The sequence below is a fragment of the Lepus europaeus genome, chromosome 14 (genome assembly GCF_033115175.1).
Source record: "Lepus europaeus isolate LE1 chromosome 14, mLepTim1.pri, whole genome shotgun sequence".
Taxonomy (NCBI): domain Eukaryota; kingdom Metazoa; phylum Chordata; class Mammalia; order Lagomorpha; family Leporidae; genus Lepus; species Lepus europaeus.
In genome coordinates this window covers 4,777,653-4,799,539 of record NC_084840.1, presented here as the reverse complement: position 1 = coordinate 4,799,539, position 21,887 = coordinate 4,777,653, and the positions used below count along the sequence as shown (strand labels likewise).

At 37.7% G+C, this 21,887-nt stretch overlaps 1 long non-coding RNA gene across 1 annotated transcript in view; it reads right to left on the bottom strand.

The window, feature by feature from the left end:
- Positions 1-655: 655 nt before the first annotated feature.
- LOC133773942 (uncharacterized) overlaps positions 656-21,887 on the bottom strand; it is a 502,478-nt gene continuing 481,246 nt past the window's right edge. Inside the window, exon 3 of the long non-coding RNA XR_009867982.1 lies at positions 656-769. This is a non-coding gene — a long non-coding RNA (uncharacterized LOC133773942). The remainder of the gene's footprint in view (positions 770-21,887) is intronic.

Genomic DNA, 21,887 nt, shown 5'->3' with positions numbered 1-21,887 from the left:
CCAGCTTTTTGGTTTCCAATTTCACTTTTTAGATACTTAAAATATCTTGATTTAGTTTTTTAATGTTTCTCAAACAGTTGCCTGTAAATGTCCAAACCAACTCAGGTAGAACCTTAAAGACATCAATTCCTGTCTGTTCTCTGAATTATGCATGAATACACAATAAAGATTGAAATAATTAAATTTTTGTTTCAATCCACTGATCTCAAAATGCCTACAAAAAGTCACCTCACTTCATTGTGTTAATTGATGTTACCCTTTACACGTCATAGAATGTTAACTAAGTCATAAGCCCTCCAAAATCACATTCCTCCCATTTGTGCTCCCTAAATATAAACAATAATAAGGACAAATACAATATTTAGCCAAAGCAACTCACATAACACTCCTCCTGGAGTATCAGCTTTCTTTGTCATATAATAATAATAATAATAATAATGATAATAACTGAATTTGTCATCTTAGATCCTTAAAACTGCCCCTTACCACAATGGGTTGATTTTTGAAACTTTACCAAATGGTACTTAGTAGGTTTCTGAGCAGAAAAGAGAAAGGGAATTTAGAACAACTGGCAGTCCCACAACCCCAGAGACCCATAACTAAGACTTTGGCAAAGGGACCAAACACTAAATCCTACCGCTCAGGACTGCCACAGTTTTCAGGTCTTGTCAGCATCAGAGGGTGATCTGGGTGGATTTTGCATTCTGTGGTACCCTCTTTTATTCCAATTCACTCAGCTGGACATTTTTGAAACCTTTAAGGAAGCAGGCTGCAAAACATCAAGGAAACAAAACTAATATGAGTGAGCAGAGAGCACACTGCTATAGGGTGACCATAGGTGCCAGTTTGCTCAAGCAGTTTATACCTGTTTAACCAGTGTGAAATGTGCGATTTTAGACAATGCTACACAGTCATTCCAGCCACAGGCCTTGCTGGAGCAGTTACAAAGCCACTGAAACATCCCCAAGGCATGAGCTGATGTAGGGTTGAAGCCAACCTCTTAGCACCATCTTTCCAGCAGCTAAGGCAGCAGCAGGAGCACTAGCAGTTCAAAGGAGACAGCTGAAAATCAACACTAGGTGCTGTTTAAGGCATTCCCTCCAGGGCTGGAGCAGGAGAGCCTGGGCCACGACAGGGGAGGAGGAATGGAAGTGAGGGAGGCTGCACCTCAGTTGGATGCCAGAGAGCAGTTTCCAAAGATGTCAGGCAAGGCTGCTGTCTGGGAAGAGTGAGGGGAGCCTTTTCCAGATTTCCCCTTACAAATCCTCCAGACTTACAGCCATGGAAATCTAGCTCCTACTTGAAAGCTACATTCAAATGCTACTCACAACATCCTGGAGAAACCTACATGTTAAGAGAAGACTTATTAAGGGTGTTGTATTATATTGTGATCCAAATAGTATAAGTAAATTATTATGTAAAGATAGATAACTTAGAAAAACAGCGCTATTATAATGTTAAGTAAAATAAACTGCATAGGTGTACAAATATTACCTTCATAGCTATATTAAAATTGTAGGAGTGGAGAACTCAAAGGATGTAAATGAAAATGTAAACAATGTTTATCTTTTAGTAGTAAAATAAATAATTTCCTGAATTTTGTTTTTCTGCACTTTTCCATTTTTCTTGAATAATCACATACAATTTCTATAATGTAAAATTCCCAAAATGAAGATTTAAGTTCCATAGATTGTTGCATATCTATTGAGTAAAACTCAAGGAAACAATAATAAATTTTTTGTTTGTGTTTTTAATTTTTAAATTATAAAAGCTTTTTTGCTGTAATACAAATTTAAAAGATGTTATCTCAAAAACTAGAAAAGAAAGAGGGAGAGAGAGATAGGGAGGGTAAATGGAAGGGAAAGAGGGGGAGGGAAGGAGGAAGGAAATATCATTATATTCTTAGAACTGTGTCTACCAACTATGTTGTATATGTTAAAAATTAATTAAAATTTAAAAAAATAACTAAAGTAGTGCTTGTGCAGGATTGGCTCTGTGCTTGGTCATAGTAATTAAAACAAGTGATAACTATTACTGTCATCGTACTTACTAGTTTTTCATTTGATTTTTGAATTTTGAGTTCCCATATCGCTCTAGTGAACTCATCACTTTTTTAAAGTGTCACTTATAATAAAGAAGAAATAATATGAGGGAAAAAATAAAAAAAATTTGTCTCTCCAATTTATCTTTCCACTACCTTCCTTAACAGAAAAACATTCTCCAAATACTTCTCTATACCATGTTACTATTTCATTTTCTCCTATGCATGGGCTTCCAGACTCATTTAAATCTGACTTTTGCTCACTCCTTTATTTTAATTTTATTTTTTTAAATATTTATTTATTTATTTCAAAGGCAGAGTTACAGAAAGAGGGAGAGCAAGAGAGATATCTTCCATCCACTGGTTCACTCTCCAAATGACTGCGACATCCAGGTGCTGAGCCAGGCCAAAGCCAGGTGCCAGGAGCTTCATCTGGGTCTCCCACATTGGTGTAGGGGCCCATGTACTTGGACCATCTTGTGCTGGTTTTCCCAGGTACATCAGCAGGGGTCTAGATCTGAAGTGGAGAAGCCAGGATTCGAACCAGTGGCCATATGGGATGCCGGCTTTGCAGGCAATGGCTTTACCTGCTACACCACAATGCCAACCACCAGCTTACTCCCTCTACCCTTGTTATGGTGACCGGTTACTGCAATGTCTCAATATCCAACGAGCGACTTTTCAGCACTTTACTCCTTTTCCTCTAAACCATGTCACGGTTTTCCTCACACTTCAGTGTCTGGCATTGTTCATTCATACATGTCAGTTTAACCATTGTTGCCAAAATCCTAGTAGGGAAAAAAGTAGGTAACCATCACAGTCCTCCTCTCACACAGCACTGTTTGCTTAGATTCTTGTACCCAGCTCCATTACTTCAATTACATTACATAGGCTGGAAATTTCCAAGTTTACACTCCCGACATAGTCCTGTAGTCTCATGCTCACATGTTCAACTGACTACCCAATACATGCAGCAAGATCTCTAACCCTCAGTAGCCAAACTGAAACCGAGTCCTTGGTCCTTTTTTGATCACATCTATTCGAGAGTGTCCTGTCTTGTCAAATTGCACATCTTCCCTGTGTGCAAGTGTTTGGTGTCCCCTTCTCATCCTCCAAATTCATTTAGCGCCAAGGTCTGTCAATTCTGTCTCAGATAAAACAACGTGTCCATTTGTCTGCATTTTTCATATTTGTGAACTAGCTAAAACCAAAGATATCTTGCAAATTCACCGCCAGGACATTTCCTAGTCTTCATGATGTGTCATAACATCAATTTCATGGACCAGCATTGTAAAAGAATAAATAAAATAGAATAGGAAAGTATAGAACAGACAGCAAAGAAGAGGAAAAGTTAGGTTGTTAAGCATTTGCCATGAAAATTTGATTTTAGCTATGCTTGTGCTATGTGCTACAAATGATTGCTTGATAAAAAGTTTTATTGGCCGGCGCCGTGGCTCAACAGGCTAATCCTCCGCCTTGCAGCACCGGCACACCGGGTTCTAGTCCCGGTCGGGGCTCCGGATTCTGTCCCGGTTGCCCCTCTTCCAGGCCAGCTCTCTGCTGTGGCCCAGGAGTGCAGTGGAGGATGGCCCAAGTGCTTGGGCCCTGCACCCCATGGGAGACCAGGAGAAGCACCTGGCTCCTGGCTTCGGATCAGCGCGGTGCGCTGGCCGCAGTGCGCCAGCCGCGGCAGCCATTGGAGGGTGAACCAACGGCAAAGGAAGACCTTTCTCTCTGTATCTCTCTCTCACTGTCCACTCTGCCTGTCAAAAAAAAAAAAAAAGTTTTATTGTGTGTAGTGGTCAAATTATTTTTAAAAAATGAGAAATTCCTGCCCTAACTGCTCTGTCTCCTTTGGTTTTGCACTTTCTTTTCTATTATCTGAACTGCCAAAACTACTGCAAAGTTAACCCTTAACAATTGTACACTTAATCACACTATCCTGATGCTTTTGTTTTTAAAGAATTATTTTATTTATTTGAAAGACAGAGTTATAGAGAGAGGTAGAGACAGAGAGAGAGGTCTTCCATCCACTGGTTCACTCTCCAGATGGTCGCAATGGCCAGAACTGCACCAATCCATAGTCAGGAGCCAGGAGCTTCCTCTGGGTATCCCACGTGGGTGCTGGGGAGTCTTGTTCTTCAGATCAAGTGTTCAGGTTCATATCTGGTGTGTAGTCAATACACGACATGCATACACTGAATGAATGAGTGCACATCATGGAAAATGTAGAAGCCATCAAAAGAAAGTCTTACCATAAAACCTACAAAACTATTTGTCCACACCTATTTTTGTGTATATGTGTGTATGTGACTATATGTAAGTGTGTGAGAGTGCCTGTGTTTGTGAGTAAATGTGTAAATGTGAGTATGTGAGTGAGAGTATATGTGAATGTGTGAGTGTATATAAATGTGTATGAGTATAGATAAGTGTGTTTGTGAGTATATGTAAGAATGTGAGTATGCATGGGAGTATATGTATGCATGTGAGTGTGTGAGTATACATAAGTGTGTGTGTGTGTGCGTGTGTTCTCATCAAAGGCAATCATCCGACATGGTGTATTCCACCATTTTCTGTCTCTGAGGTAACTCGCTTTGTTGACTGCATATACATTCTTTCCTTTACTCTTTAATGGTTCTTCTTAGATTGTATACATGTTTATAATTCTTCCACCTTAAAACAATCAAATAAATGAGCAAAATTCTTGAAACCCTAAATCTCCCTTCACTACCCATCAACACTAATTTGAGTTTCCCTGAAAACAAAGCCTGAAACCAATGCAGAAATTTACTTAAAAGGTGATTTTAGGAAGCTGCAGTGGGTGAACAAGACAGAAAAATGTCAGTGTGACGGTAAAGCATCCTGGTCATGAGAAGCAAAGGTGTCCTTGGATTATGCATCTGAAGAAGGGCATGCTGGGACATTTGGCCACTAGCCCTCATATCCCAGAGGCTGGTGGTTCCATGGGGGGAGCTAAATAGTTCTGTAGAGCCAGTGCTTGCCCACTCAGCAGCCAGGCAGGCTCTAAGACACAAGCTGAGTGACTCAGATCATGCCCTTTGGATGGCACTCTGCTATCCATTCTCCCAACAGGTTTCAATCTGGAATCAACTCCATCATTCTACTGGCCTCGCTCTTGCCACCACCCACCTGCTGGAGACTGCTGGGAGGGTATCACCGAGGACCTTTGGTTGAACCTCCAAGTTCAGTCAGACACAGCACACAAGGCTGAGAAGGATGCAGGAGCAATAGCTGGAGATAGGATGGGCGCCCCAAGTTTTGCTAAATTGCTTCACAAAGTTCATCCAAAAGTGAAACTTAAAGATATCTTTTTTTGGGGGGGGTGCAAAAATAATTTTGAAACTTATGGAATTTCTTTCATAGCACATTTTCCATGAATGTTCTGAGCCCCTCACGTTTTCCTCTTTCAGCAGAGTTCTCCTCAGTTGCCTACTTTCTTCATGCCTTTTTCCCCATGATGCACCACTCTCCTTGTCTTCCTGATATTGCACTGCTGTTTTGTGGATTCCTCTTACTCCGAACATTGCAAGTCCTCAGGAGTTAGACCTGGACTCTCCACTCTTCCCAACCGGCCCTCCCATTGTTGATGCTGTTCACGATTGCTCTCCAGATCTAGGACTTCTCTTACCTGTTGAAGGTCTTCTTATCTCAAAGCCTGTAATTTCCAAATCCCCACATTTTCCTTGGCCGCATCATAAGGCACAAAAGAGTCAGAGTTAATGCACTTGTCAGGAATCCATGGACTTCGATTTCCCACCCTGTAGCCCTTCCCTGAAGCCACTGGGTGTGCCTCCTGTAGGAAGCAGTTATGGGGAAAATGGAGAAGTTCTATGATTACTCATAGACAGACAGATAAACAGATCACCTGAATCAGCAAAGAGCCAAAAGCCATCTGAAGTCCAACTTCAGAACCATTTTCATGTGCTATTTGACTATTTACAGTGATATTTAGACATCTTGAATCATGGCAAGAAGTGAAACGATTCTCTCTCTCTCTCTCTCTCTGTGTGTGTGTGTGTGTGTGTGACTCCTTCTCACTCTGTAACTTTTGAAATAAAAATATTTTTAAAAAGAAGTCAAATGTGATTTAAGCAATATAATCAAATTTCTGATCATATAAATGATAGAACAAATCCACATTTTCAAAGTGCAAGCAATGCAAGTATTAGCTGATCTCTGACAAAGACATTATTTTCTCTAATTTGGTTCTTGTTCATCATGAACAGGTAACAGAAGTCCTGCTGGGCCTGGGAAATGGTGAAGAGACCAAAATTTCCAATTGATTAGGAAATAGTACCCCCCAAAAGAAAAGGACCTCTTGTGACACCTCCCTTTGTTGTGATAAACAGTTTGCATTGGTTATGGGAGAAGTGATGCTCACTAAATAAAAATTCAGTTATATTCAAATGTACATATGTTAATGAGGAAGTGAACTAAGGTAACATTTTTTCCCAAGCCAATGTAATATTTTGCTGAATATATGAGAAGACATACAGATATAACCTTTGTATGATAATTCAGGGAATTTTATTGTATCTAAATAATTTAGAATATTACATTTGATTATCTTTATAAATGAATGAACTCAAAGTCATCAACGGAATGCTGGTAAATATGAAAGCAGAATCTAGAAACAGCCAAGCCAACATTAATATTGTTGTCATGATTTATTTACTTAATGTACTAATGATTCATTAAAACTTTTCAATACAGCCTGTGCCATCAATCAACAAATATTTACTGAACAGTTATTAGGTGTATACATGCTCCCATTCTGCCATAAAATAATATAGAAATGGAAAACATGAAGACTCAATTAATCCTAGGTAGGAGACTAATATAAAATTCTGAATTACTTGGCTTGGGTGTAGACATTCTGTGATCTTGCAAAAGGAAATTAAAAAGGCCAATTATAAATTGCTTTATAATTTATTTTAGATTACTTCAGAGATATTCACAAACAAACAGGATTGCTAGTTATTGCCAAAGCCATAGCCTCAATATAAATGCATAAAAGGGATTGGACATGGGATGAGAAACAGAGCAAACAGCTCTCTGTTTAGGAAAATTGCATTTTCTCCAGAAATCTGCTATTTTTTACTATAATTTTGATGACTTAAAATGATGAGGCTTTTCTAAATGATTTAGATTCTACTTTAAAAATACTTATTTATTCATTTGAAAGGCAGAGACACAGAGATAGAGAGGAGGGGGAGACAGAGAGAAAGGGAGAGAGAAATAAAGTCCTCAAATATCAGGGCCATTTCTGCTGCCTTCCCAGGTGCATTTACAGAAAACTGGATCAGAAGCGGAGCAGTCAGAACTTAAAGAGGCACTGCACTATGAACTGCAAGCGGTAGCTTAACCCGCTGTGCCACAACACCAGCCCCTATATTTCAGTTCTTTATCACTTTATTCAAACTGACTTGTTTCAAGTGGTATGAGTATAAGCATTTGAACACATGAAGATCCCAATGCTGTGATGTTGACATCTCTCTACAAAATTATTTTAAAGTCATTTTGATCCCAAAATATCTTGGATGGAAATATTTCAACAAAACACTTATTTTATTTGTAAACAGAATATTCCCTTATATTCAAATCTAAGTAAAATTAAGGTATTACAGTATATTGGGTGAAAATGATATTTTCTTTAACCTCTGCCCTACTCATGTAAAAGTATTATAACAAATGCGAATTCTCCCCAAAGGAGCAGACACTCTGATTTAAAGATGTTTTGCAAGTAAATATTCCATCTCCCTAATAATTACTCCACAGATTGTAACACAACCTAACACTAGGCATATTTTATATTTTAGTCAATATGACTAGATTGTCAATGAAATGAAAAAACAAAATTTCCAGTACGAACCTTTCTGTACCAGCCCCAGAAATTCTTCCCAGTACATTTGTCATTTGTGAATAAATGGAAGTGATAGAATTAATATTAGGGAGGCAGTTTAAAACTCAAACAAACAAACAAAAAAGGAAGTCTCTTGATTCTGCACCACATCACGAAATCATTACCCTCTCAGTATTGAAGATGTGAACGAAAAACACTGTGCTTGTGTCAGCTGCATATCATATTTGTGATGTGATGGTCTTTTCAAGGGTCAGTTTGACGAAGCTACAGTCTGCAATATTTAATCGATTACAAATCCAGGTGTTGCTGGGACGGTGTTTTAAAGATGTGATTTCAGTCCATAGTAAATTGACTTTGTTTCCTACATAATCTTCATGACCTGATTCACTCAGGTGAAAGGCATTAAAAGTGTCACTCAAGTTTCCCTGAGAAAGACGAAATCTCACTGGTGAACAGAGTTAATTTATACCCTAGATCAATTTGACCCAACAGATGTCTACAGAACTTTCCATCTAACCATCTCAGAATACACATTCTTCTTTCTTTTTAAGATTTATTTGTTTGAAAGGCAGAGTGGCAGAGGGAGAGAGAGAGAGGGAAAAGAAGCGGGAGAGAGCGAGAGCCAGAAAAAAAGAGATCTTCCATCTGCTGGTTCACTTCCCAAATGGCCACAACGGCTAGGGTGGGCCAGGCCAAAGCTAGAAGCCTGGAACTCTGTCCAGGCCTCGCAGATGATTGGCAGGAGTCCAAATACCTGGATCATCCTTCTATGCCTTCCCAGGCACAACAGCAGGGAGCAGATCAGAAGAGGAGCAGCTGCGACTCAAATCAGTGTTCTGATATGGGATGCTGGCCTTGCAGGCAACAGCTAAGCTCTCGATACCACAGTGGTAACTGCACACAGTCTTTTTAAGAGCACATTCAATATTTTCAAGGACAGATCACAAAAGAGCCTCAACAAATTTAAAAGCATAGAAATTACATCAGTCTTTCTTTGCTGATCACAATGCAAGACAACTGGAAATCAACAAGAAAAATGTTGTAAACTACACAAATACATGGGATTTTAACAACTTTTTCCTGGAAAACCAAAGGATCAATGAAGAAATCAGGGAGGAATTTTTAAAAGATAATTGGAAATGAAAAAAAAAACTGGTGGTAAATTGGAAATGGCATAGAAAATTAATTAATTTTTTAAAAAAATATTATGTAGGATCTCTGTCTTTAATGTGCTGTACACTCTTATTTAATGCTATAACTAGTACTCCAACAGTATCTTTTTCACTTTGTGTTGCTATATGGGGGCAAACTGTTGAAATCTTTACCTAATATATACTAAACTGATCTTCTGTATATAAAGAGAATTGAAAATGAATCTTGATGTGAATGGAAGGGGAGAGATATCGGGAAAGGGGAGGGTTGCGGGTGGGAGAGAAGTTATGGGAGGGGGAAACCATTGTAACCCATAAGCTGTACTTTGGAAATTTATATTCCTTAAATAAAAGTTTAATAAATGAAAAAAAATGAATGAAAATGGAAACACAATGTACCAAAGCCTGCAAGATACAGCAAGAGCAGTGTTAAGAGAGACATTTAATGTAATCAATACTTGCATTAAAAAAAAACCCTCAAATAAACTGCTTATCCTTAAGGAACTAAAAAACAAGATCAAATGAAATCCAAAATCCATAGGAGAGAGATAATAGAATTCAATGAATAAATTAATGACATAGAAAAAAAGGAAACATAAACAAAAATAATAAACTCTTAGTTGGACTACCAAGAAAAAAACAAAGAGGGTTTAAATACATAGAATTAGAGATGAAAATGGAGACATTACCATTGGCATCACAAAAATACAAACAATTATTATAAATGACTATGAACAACTACACAGCTACAAATTTTATAACCTAAAAGAAATGGAAATATTCTTGGGCATATGCACCTTACCCAGATTGAATCAGGAGGAAACAGAGTACCTAAACAGACCAATAAGGAGTAGTAAAAGAAAAGCCCAGGACAGGGATGCTTAACGGCAGAACCAGTGTGTGAGTGGGGGGACCAGTGAATGGAAGGAAGCTCGCCCTCTCTCTCTCTCTCTTCCCCTCCCTCCCTCTCCTAGCCCCTCCCACCATTGCTCTACCTTTCAAACACACAGGTAAACCTATTTTAAAAAAGAAAGAAACTGGAGGCCAGCAGGTTAATCCCATATGAGTAGTCACAGGCTGCTCTCTGCTGTGTCCTGGGAAGACAGTGGAAGCTGGCCCATGCGCTTGGCCCCTGCACCCGCATGGGAGACCCAGCTCAGATCTGGCCATTGAGGCCATCTGTGGAGTGAACCAGCGGACAGAAGACCTTTCTCTCTGTCTCGCTCTCTCTTACTGTCTGTAACTCTACCTCTCAAATAAATAAAAAAGAAAAAGAAAGGAAGGAAAGAAGGAAGGGAGGGAGGGTGGAGGGTAAAAAAGAAAAAAGAAACTTAAGAGAATACAAAGAAATAGAAAGACATGCTGTATTCAAGGGGATGAATCAATATTGCTAAACTATGCATACTACCCAAAGTGATTTACATATTCAAGGCAATCCTTATCAGAATCTCAATGACATTTTTCATAGAACAAGAAAAAAAAACACTATTATAATGTGTATAGAACAAAAGACCCCAAATAGACAAATTTATTTTCAGTAAAAGTAACAAAGCTGAAAACACTATATTACATGACTCTAAAATACACTAAAAAGCTACAGTATTAAAATAGCATGGTAGTGGCATAAAAACAGAGCCAGAACCACTGTTTATCAGAATAGAAATCATAGAAATAAACTCATACATATAGCCAATCGATCTTCCACAAAGTAACTAAGAACATGCACTGGAAAAAAGAGTAGTCTTTTTAATAAATGGGAAAATTAGGATAATAAAGCAGAAGATTGAAATTAGCCCCCTATCTCTCACCATTTACAAAATCAGCTCAAAATTTAAGGACTTTAATGTTAGACCTGAAACTTTGGCACTACAAGAAGAAAACACTTTAAGACATTGGAATGGGCTAGAATTTTCTGAGTCAAACCCAAAAGCTTGGGAAAGAAGAGCAAAAGTGAACAATGATACTTCATAAAACTGGAGTTTTTGCCTAACAAAGTAAACAAACATCAGGTCAAAGAGATAATCTTCAGAGTGGGAGAAAATGTATGGAAACTATACATCTGACAAAGGGTTAACATCCAGACTACATGAAGAACTCAACTCAATAGCAGAAACCAAAACAATTGAATTTATAAACGAGAAATACATCTAAGCAGACATTTATCAAGGAAAATATACAAATGACCAACAGATACATGAAATGAAAGCTCAACACCCCTAGTTATCAGGGAAATGCAAAATAAAATTAAAATGAAGTATCACTTCACTCCAGTTAAACTGGTTATTATCATAAAGACAAAAGATAAAAAATGTCAGCAAGGATGTGGAGAAAAGGGACCCATTGTGGAAAACAGTATGAGATTCCTCAAAAAACTGAAAATAGAATTATCATATGACCCAGTAACCCTACTTCTGGTGATATACACTTCAAAGGATAATGAAATCCATCTCTCAAAGACACATCTGTTCTCCCATATTATAGCACTGTTCACAATCGCCACAAAATGAAAATAACCTAAATGTCCATCAACTGATGAATGGATAAAGAAAATGTGGCACACACATACAACAAAAAGTATGACATCTCATGACTGCAAGAACATGGATGATGTAAATGACATTATGTTAAGTGAAATAAGCCAAGCAAACAAAGGGCAAATATCACAGGATCCCCCTCACATATGAGGTCTAAAAAATAGATGACCCCATAGGAGTTAAAAATATAACACTATTTCCCAGAATCTCAGGAGGGAAAGGAGGGGTGGGGAAAGATTGACTGATGGGTAGTAGGGCACAGTGAGAAAGGAGTAGGAAGTTCTTGGCTTCTATTGCACACTAGAGTGAGCATAGATGCTGTTAACTTTCTGTGTATTTCTTTATATTAAAAAACATAGAAGATACTATTTTAGAATGTTTTCACTGTAAAAAGTGTTAAATGTTTGAAAGGATAAGTATGTTTACCCTCACTGCTACATGTAATGAAGCATCACATTGTACCCCATAAATATGAGCAATCTTTTTAAATTTTTAATTAATGTAAACAAATTTCATGCACTTTATATATGCTGATTTAGGAACATAGCTTCCCTCCCAGGCACACACCTTTCCTCCTCCTTCCTCTCTTATTCCTTCTCTAAATTTTTACAATGATCTACTTTCAGTTTACTTTATACAACATGAGTAATCTTATGTGTGTGTTAAATCTTTTTAATTAAAATTTTATTTTAAAAAAAGTGGCAGGGAAGGGGGAGATAGATAGAGAAATGGAGATCTTCTGGCTCCTTGTTCACTCCTCAAGTGCCTAGAATAGCCAGAGCTGGGCCAGGCTGAATCCAAGAACTGGAAACACAATCCAGGTCTCCCACATGAGAGTCAGGATCCAACTACTTAAGGCTTCACCTGTCACTTACCAGGGTGTGCATTAGCAGGAAGTTGGTATCAGGAGGGTATCTGGACTCCAACCTAGGTATTCCAATGTGGGATTGAGGGCATCCCAAGTGACGCCTCAACAGTTACATCAAACACCTGCAGCCAATGAAAATTTTAATACACATCCATAGGCTCTGCTTCTCTAGCTGAACCTTTGACCCTTCTCCATCATCTGGGTCACAGGGGAGAAAGCCAGTCAATTCAAAGAAGTGGTGACCATGTGGCTTCTATGTAAAATAAGACCCATTCTGCCTCTTAAAAAGCTCAGTTTGAACCTCTGGAACTGTTCAATGAGAAATAACACTAGAAGAGCCTGAAAAAATAGCCTAAGTAACGTATAATGGTTTTGCAATGTTACCTTGAGTAGATAAAAAGGAAAATTTTTTGAAAGATCTTTCTGACTGATGTCCTTATAGAGATCTGGATCTTTGACTCATTTATAAAATAATACAATTCATTTAAATAGGATTTGGCAAGGAGAAAGGCAACTGTCCCAAACTTAGGTCAATAAATCCTTGAAAACCTTTTCATTTTATAAAGTGTGAAGAACCCCTGTAATGAGAAAGGAATTTATTTTCTATATGGACTATTTGTATTCAATGATAAAATTCATTTGAATAAATTATTTATCCATCACAACCTTTACTTACACGTAAGTTGAGTATTTACATGTACACATATGTATCTATCTACTTCTATATGAATTCATATATGGTCATACAATTTAGCAACTACAAGTATATGGATTTGAGAAACTACACTACAGTTAAGGGATTGTGTGCTCTGTCATAAAGCCCATGAGTGAGCTATGAATAGTAAGCTGATTTGTACATATGGAAGTTTGAGAAGTCTCATTGCACCTGTCTTACAATATCCCTTTCTCAGGACTAATGATACACAAATTCAGGATTAAAGATCAAAACCCATAAATCATAAATAAAATAATGCCTGTTTTTTTCTTCTTATAGATAATATTTTTCTGAAACTGCAAAGTATGACAGTGCACTAGATCAATTCATCATGCCTGAAGTTAAATACAACATTAGTTTCCAAGGATATGCACAGTTTTAGCACTCTGCAAAAGCTCATTAATTTTCTTCACAGGTATTGGCGAATATAGCCATCAGTGGGGTAATAAGTGAAGAATTTACTAGAATATCTTGACTTTTATGTTAATGAGGAGAAAAGGTAAAGCGTAGCTCTGAAACACAAGCAGCCCCAGCTAGGGAATTGTGTTGCTGTCATTACAGGAAAGACAAAGTTTTCAACCAAGCAGCATTTCTGAGAAAAACTATAAAATTAGTCTGAAATCCCTGAACTGTAGATGACTGTAATGCATTTGAACTGTGGAATAAATCACTTTATTGTGAATTTGTAGCCTGGGAAATAAACATCTCGATGTTCTGTTAGGAGAAAAGAGGAAGAGGAGAAAAAGAAACAGGAGTTGAGAAGGAAAAGAGAGGCGGTGGAGGATGGGAGGAGGAGAAATGCACTGCCTGTCCTAGATGTTGGCCAAACTGTAAGGTGCATTTTTATTTCTTATTTTTTTGAGACCTTTACTTGTCAGGGACACATCAGATCCTCAGGATACCATTCTAGGAGTATAATGATGCTCCCCTTGTCAGGGATCCATTAGATCCTCAGGTTACCGTTCTAAGAGTATAATGATGCTCCCCTTGTCAGGGATCCATTAGATCCTCAGGATACAGTTCTAAGAGTATAATGATGCTCCCCTTGTCAGGGATCCATTAGATCCTCAGGATACCATTCTAAGAATATAATGATGCTCCCCTTGTCAGGGATCCATTAGATCCTCAGGTTACCGTTCTAAGACTATAATGATGATCCCCTTCCTCCCTCTCTCCCTCCCTCACCTTCCTTTCTTCCTTTCCTGTTCCTTTCCCTTCATCCATTCCTTCATTTCTTTTCTTTCTTCTTTTGTAAATTTTTGAGATAAACTACTTTTAATTTACATTATAATCAGATTTATTGCTCTACTAAATAAAGAGTTCAGGGGCTGGCGCCTTGGCACAGTAGGTTAATCTTCCACCTGCGGTGCCAGCATCCCATGGGCACAGGTTCTAGTCCAGGCTGCTCCTCTTCCAATCCAGCTCTCTGCTACAGCTTGGGAAAGCAGTAGAAGATGGTCCAATTCCTTGGGCCCCTACACCTACATGGGAGATCAGGAGGAAGCTCCTGGCTCCTGGCTTCGGATCGGCGCAGCTCTGGCGGTTGCAGCCATTTGGGGTGTGAACCAATGGAAGGAAGACTTTTCTCTCTGTCTCTCCCTCTCACTGTCTGTAACTCTACCTCTCAAATAAATAAATAAAATCTTTAAAAAAAAAAGAGTTCAACAAGTAAAAAGCAAAAAGCACATAGTTCAGTGAGAACATAGGCAAGAACTAAAAACACCAATCAAATGAAAAGATGTCCATTTCACTAATACACAGTAAATTTTAAGATAATCACAGATTGTTAAAACCATAATAGTATATAATTCTTAACCACTGATTGACAAACATATAAAACAAGGTTTGCAAAAACTAGATTTACAGCAATACTAATATATACAGGCATTTCAGATGAATGGATAAAGAAAATTAGTATATATGCAATGGAATATTTTTCAGCTGTAAAAAAGAATGAAATTCTATCATTTGCATCAAAATGGATGAATCTAGAGGATATCATATTTGTGAAATAAGCCAGACACTGAAAGACAAATATCACATATTCTCCCTTATATATGGTAGCTAAAATTCAAAAAGAGAAAAAAAAAAAAAACCACAAACACAAAAACTTAAAAAGCACCTTCACATTCTTTTTATTTCTATTCCTTATAGCTTTTCTAACTTCTTTGTCTGTTTTCCCAGGCAGCTAAATGACTCCTCTGCTCTACACGACACTGTCCAATACCCACCTCCACTTTTAACCTCCTAAACCACACAGCTCTTACAACTTTAAACATAGGCCTGTTGATGTCTTTTTTTAAAATTTTATTTAATGAACATAAATTTCCAAAGTACAGCTTATGGATTACAATAGCTTCCCTCCCAATAACTTCCCCCCCACCCACAACACTCCCCTCTCCCACCCCCTCTCCTCTTCCATTCACACCAAGATTAATTTTCAATCATCTTTATATACAGAAGATCAATTTAGCATATTTTAAGTAAAGATTTCAACAGTTTGCACCCACACAGAAACACAAAGTGTAAAATACTATTTGAGTACTAGTTATAGCATTAATTAAACACCTAAGAATAATTGTGTATTAATTACAGAATTCAACCAATAGTTTTAGGTAGAACATAAAAAATACTAAAAGGGTAAAGTATTAAGTTCTTTATTTTTCTTGTTTTTTTTGTTTGTTATATAGTTTTTTTTTTTATTTAATAAATGTGAATTTACAAAGTGCAACTTTTGTATTGTTGTGGCTTCCCCCCTCACAACCTCCCTCCCTCCTGTGGCCCTCCCCTCTCCCACTCCCTCTCCCATCCCACCCTTCATCGAGTTTCATTTTCAATTACCTTCATATACTGAAGATCAGCTTAGTATATACTAAGCAAGGATTTCAACAGGCTGCACTCACACAACCGCACAAAGTATAGGGTATTGTTTGACTAGTAGTGTTTTTAAGTTTCACAGTAAAACACATTAAGGACAGAGATCCTACGAGGGGAGCATGTACCCAGTGACTCCCGTTGTTGATTTAACAATTGGCACTCTTATTTATGACGTCAGCAATCACCCGAGACTCTTGCTATGGAAGCCCCTTGAGTTCACCGACTCTGAACTTGTTTAGTCAAGGCCGTATCACAGTGGAGGTTCCTTCCTCCCTTCAGAGAAAGGCGCCTCTCTCCTTGATGGCCTGTTCCTTCTGCTGGGGTCTTGTTCACCAGGATCATTCATTTAGATTGTTTTTTGCCACCGTGTCCATGAGAGTCTCACAGGCATGGAAAGCCATGATTGTTAATGTCTTAAATGGGAGACTTTAAAGCAAGATTGGGTATGGGTATTCAACCCAGCAGTTAAGATGCTGGTAAAGATGCCCACATCCCACACGAGAGTATCAGGGTTCTTATTCCCAGTTTCAAGTCTTGACTCCAGCTTCCTGGCAATGCAGACTGTGAGAGCAGTGGTGACGACCCAGGTAATTCGGTCTCTGCCACCACGTGTGGCGCTTGGATTCTGTTTCCACTCCCAATTTCAGCTGTGGCCCATCCAAGGCTGTCCCAGGCATTAAGGGGAATGGAAGAGTGCATAGGAGCTGTGTGTACACATTTCTTTGTTTTTCTGCATCTCAAATAAATAAATAAATGTAAAGACTAAAGACGGATTGCAATTCTAAGAAAAAAGGGTGTGACTGAGTGAGAACTGGGGCAGAGGAAAAGTCTGATAAAGTAGTTGGGGCAGCCCATAATCCATTCACATGCGCATTCATCACTTCATTTCCTTCTTTAAGAGCCTCTCCACTTGAGAAGAACTGCGTGTTTCAGTTTTGCCAATAATTTCCTTCTCTCTTCACTGTCTTACTTCTCCTACTGTGGAACCTTGGTTTATTTGTTTCTGCCATGTCCCACCTGCTAATGAAAGCGGGGTGGGAAGGTGGGGGGGGGGTAGGGGGCCCATTAGGTAGAAAACGAGGTGCGATGATTTATACAATGGGTCAGGAAGAGCCTTTTCTGTTGCTTCCCATTACCGTTTGCTCCTGGAAAATTAACTAGGTCAGAAGATCTACATAAAAAATTAATAAACTTGTTAATCAATTGGACAAAAGATCAAGCTGGAGATTTTAAAATCTTGAAGGAAAAGCAAATTAATTACCACTGAGCACTTCTTGTCAAAGAACTACCGGTGTCCACAACAAAATAGAATTGCTTGGACCTCAATATTTTTGTTACCCCAGATACAAAGACCTATGCTCCTCATGTGTCTTGGGTTTGGAAGTGATTTTTCCTACGATACACACTGCACATGTTAGCTAATGATGACTTTATCACTTTCATTAATCAAAGGCATCCACTACAGCAAATCAGCATTTCTGATAGGCTATTTGCAATCAGATCCTGCCTATCCAAAATAATAAGAAATTACTTTAGTTCCTGGTACAGGTTCTTACAAAAATAAATCAATTGTACTGATTATAATAGTTTAATATTAAATGTGCACTTATTAAAAAATATTCAAGTTAAATAGCTTTTGGAAATTATTTGTGGAGACAAAATCTTACTTTATAATAAACAATTATTTTTCTCTAACCATTTGATTCTTAAATTTATCATCAAAATATTTCTTTATTTGAGTGCAGAATGAATGAATAAAAAATATAAAAGAATAAAAAAGACTTGCAAATTTTCTTCCACATTTCAGTTTCTAGAATTCCTTCTTTTCAGTGAAGGAAAATCAAATGTGGTCAAAAATTACCTCATCTTGCCTGATTGGAAGAACTAATTTAGACTCAGCAGGAAGTGTGCTTTTGGGAAACAAGAAGAGACTCTGGGTAGCATGATATGCAAAAATTTTTCTTGATGGTTATCCAAATAATTTTAATTATATTCGTTCCTAAATAAGATGTCATACATTTGTTTTACCGAATCATATTTACTCACAGAGCTTATATATGTCATTGGGGATTGCTAAATTTTCCATAAACCTTTAAAATGTAACAGCGCATTGCACAGTACTTAATAACATGAAAATAAATAGCTTCACGAATTTGCATGCATTAGTCCTATAAAAACTTTGTGTATTAGGAAGACAGACACTGAGAAAAATATACTCAATAAGGCAAGACACTTCTCTTAGATTTTTTACCCCATTAGTTCTTTTTTTTTCCTTTTGCTTTCTTTTTATTTCTCTTTCTTGGATAAAACAAGAGAGCAGAAAGAAGGAGGAGAATAGGTGGGAGGTCGGGTAAGGTGGGAAGAAGTACTATGTACATAATATTGTATTTATGAGACACATACAAATTAAAAATAAATAAATATTTTAAAAGATAGATATCTCTTGGCCCAAGTTGAGTTCAGAGAATTAGCTTAATTACAAGAACTGGCATTGACAGTTTAAGTGATGTGTTTCAGATACTATCCTGCAGTAATGTTGTCTACAGAATTAAATGGACTGTCAATTTCCTTTTTCAATAGTTTATCCAGAAAAACTAGCTGATTTCATCTCAAAATTATTCTAGATGTATAAATTCAACACTAGTTTTTAAAGGAAAGAATCCCAAATATTTCTGACTTGGAGATACAGTGCTTACATATAAGTAGCTAAACCAAATTGCTGTTATCAGGAGTTAAAATTAAGTTGTTAGAAATTTTGAATGCAGAATTAAGAATCAAAGTGATCAAAATTAAGGAAATTTCTTAGAAGCTCCAATGCTTATAAGACAATGTACTGCTTTTTCTGTTTATCTTTCCACTGGATTAGAGTTAACAGAGTCCTATAACTCAACATCTGTTGGCAGAAATGTTTGTATACACTCTTAGTCAATTGTTTTCATCTTGTTTTCTGAATCACAACATTTTTCTATTTGGTTTTATCTTGTACTGCTATCACTCTGTCTTCCAATAAAACATAAACCTATTTTCTAACAAGATAAATTTTAGAAGTTTCAAAATCTACAAGAGTGATAACAATTTCTTTATCCTAAAATGTAAGATTATTGTCTGACCATAATCTAACTTCTGTTAAACTCAGGACTCCCCCTCCTCAGAGATCAGAAATCTTGCAGAAGACTGGAAATAGCCTGGTCTCATAACCACGGGATATGGATACGATTGCCAGTTGTGTCACCGACTCGGGAATGTTCTCCCTTCCTCTATCCTTCTCCTTTCTCTTCTTCTTCATCTTTGGATCAGCATTGCATTCCACATGAAATCTACTCCCAAACATCCCACCATGAAAAGGTTCAAACGGAGATACTTTGGCTACTGTTTACAAAGATGATTGAGTTGTGTGGGCTCATCAACCCCATTCCCTTCTGGTCCTGTCTGCAATGCCTACAGGAAAAAGCCAGACTCCCCTGAAAATAGATGAAAACTCTAAGAGGACATGATCACCACATCCTTCCAACAAAGTCTTCTACTGTCTCTTCTAAAACAAGTTTTATTAAGGATTCTTCTAGAATCCTACCTCCCTCATCAAATATATCTCAAAAGCTCTAATTCAAAAATGTTTTATTAACATGGTCATGGTGCCATGCAGTGTTTTCCAAACACCAATTCTGTTAGATAGTAATGGTTGTTGGAAGGGAGAGAAAGAAACAGAGATAAGAGATAAGAGATGAGAGATGAGAGAGAGAGAGAGAGAGAGAGAGAGAGAGGAGAGAGAGAATGAACACACTCATTAATACATTTAGTAACTATTTTTATTGTTATGGACAGGATTTACCTCAAATCTTTACTGCAGAAGTTCTCAATATTTGGTTTAGATTCTGTATCAAGAAGATATGTGTGTGCTTCCAACTCCATCATGTACCACCGTTCATTTTCCTGTTTCTCATTAGCTGAATGCTTTATTTTTTCGCTAAAAATGTAGTGAATGTGGAGCAAGCTAATATATTTCCATTTAATACTCTCACCAATATATACATCAATATTTATATGTGCATTTGGCAAAACTAACAAAAATGTGGGTGTTAGAGGTAATATTACTATAATACCACAGCAGTGTTATCAATTTAATATATAATTTCAGACATCCATGTTCTTGTAGCCTGTCAGTCTCGCTCACCTCTTAGAAATATTCCAGTGGCTACTGTGACAGGGCACCGTGATAGATTAAAGCACATTTGTTATGTTTGTCCTAGGAAGAAGCGGATTCCTACTCACCTCTTCTGCTGTCTGGGTTGTTCTTAAGAGTTTATTTATAGCAAACTAAGTATCCCAGTTCTGGGTCTCGAGTTTATAAGAGACCTGGAAACTTCTACCTTTCCTTTTTGAGCCCTAAGAATCCCGACTACCTATGCTGTGATAACTCCATTGCCACACAGAGAAGCTACTTGTAGAGACTAAGTGGTCAACCCCAGCTGAGCAACTGTCCATAGAAAGTGTCAACAGCCAGCTCTGTCCATTGGTCTGTCCCTCAGATGATGTCAGTCCCAACCACTACCTGCCTGCAACCCTGCGAGAGACTTCTGAGTGAGAATTACCAAGCTAAAAGCAGCCAAACATAAAACTAAGAGAGAGTAAATTGTGGTTTTAAGCCATTTAGTTTCTGGGTGGTTCATGGCACAGCAATGGGTAATTAGAACAGTAGCTTTTCCCCATTCCTTTACCACTTCACTACTATAATAATTGTACATGAAACAATGATTTTTATAACTTCTACATTTTTGTCTATGGTTTTCAGTACGTATTCTTTTTGTAATCATATGACTCAGAGGAAGGATAAGCAACCATTTACAGAGTATTTTCAAATAAGGAATTCAAGAAATCCAAATGTATAAGAGGGGAAGTAGGGAAATCAGACTATATATTAAAGTAAAAGCTACAAAGCTCATAACCATAACACATTTAATGTATTTATAGTCAATATGCATGTACTACAATATCCTTCAATTATCAATTACAAAACTAATGATTTTAATAATCTTAGAAGGTGAGAAAATTATAAAATGAAATGGAAATTTTTACCTTGGTACAAACTATTAGAATGCATTTCATAAGTCAGGTAGATTTTTAACTCAAAATTAAAAGAAAATATATGAATAAAAGCAGAAAATGTATAAAACTGTGGAATACTGCACACAGACTAATGTTTTAGATCCTTAACACTTTAAAAGAAGAAGTTCTGGATCTGAAGTGAAGCAGCCAGGACTAGATTGGATGCTGGTACCATAGGCAGATGCCTTACCTACTATGCCACAGCGCCAGCCCCAAGATTTATTTATTTTGTTTGAAAGTCAGAGTTACAGAGAGAACATGGGAGAGACACACAGAGATCTTCCATCTGTTGGCTCACTCCCCAGAAGGCCACAATAGTCAGCTCTGGGCCAGGTGAAGCCAGCATACAGGAGCTTCTTCTAGGTCTCCCATGTGGGTAGCAGGGGCCCAAGTTCTTCAGTTATTTTCTGCTGATTTTCCCAGATCATTACCTGGGAGCTGGATTGGAAGTGGAACAGCTGGGACTTGAACCATATCAGGTGCTGACATTTTAGGCAGCTGCTTTACCTGCTACATCACACTTCTGACCCTCCCAAAATTTTTTATACCCTAAGGTGATGATGATATATTCTTGTGTGAGTGTTTGCTGGTGGGGGTCCCCCTTGTGGATTTACTTAACTCTCATATTTAGATATATAATCCGTGTCAAATTAATTACCTTTGTAAAACTTTGTTTTTCCAAACCTGTATTTCTATTGTATTTGCATAGTATTA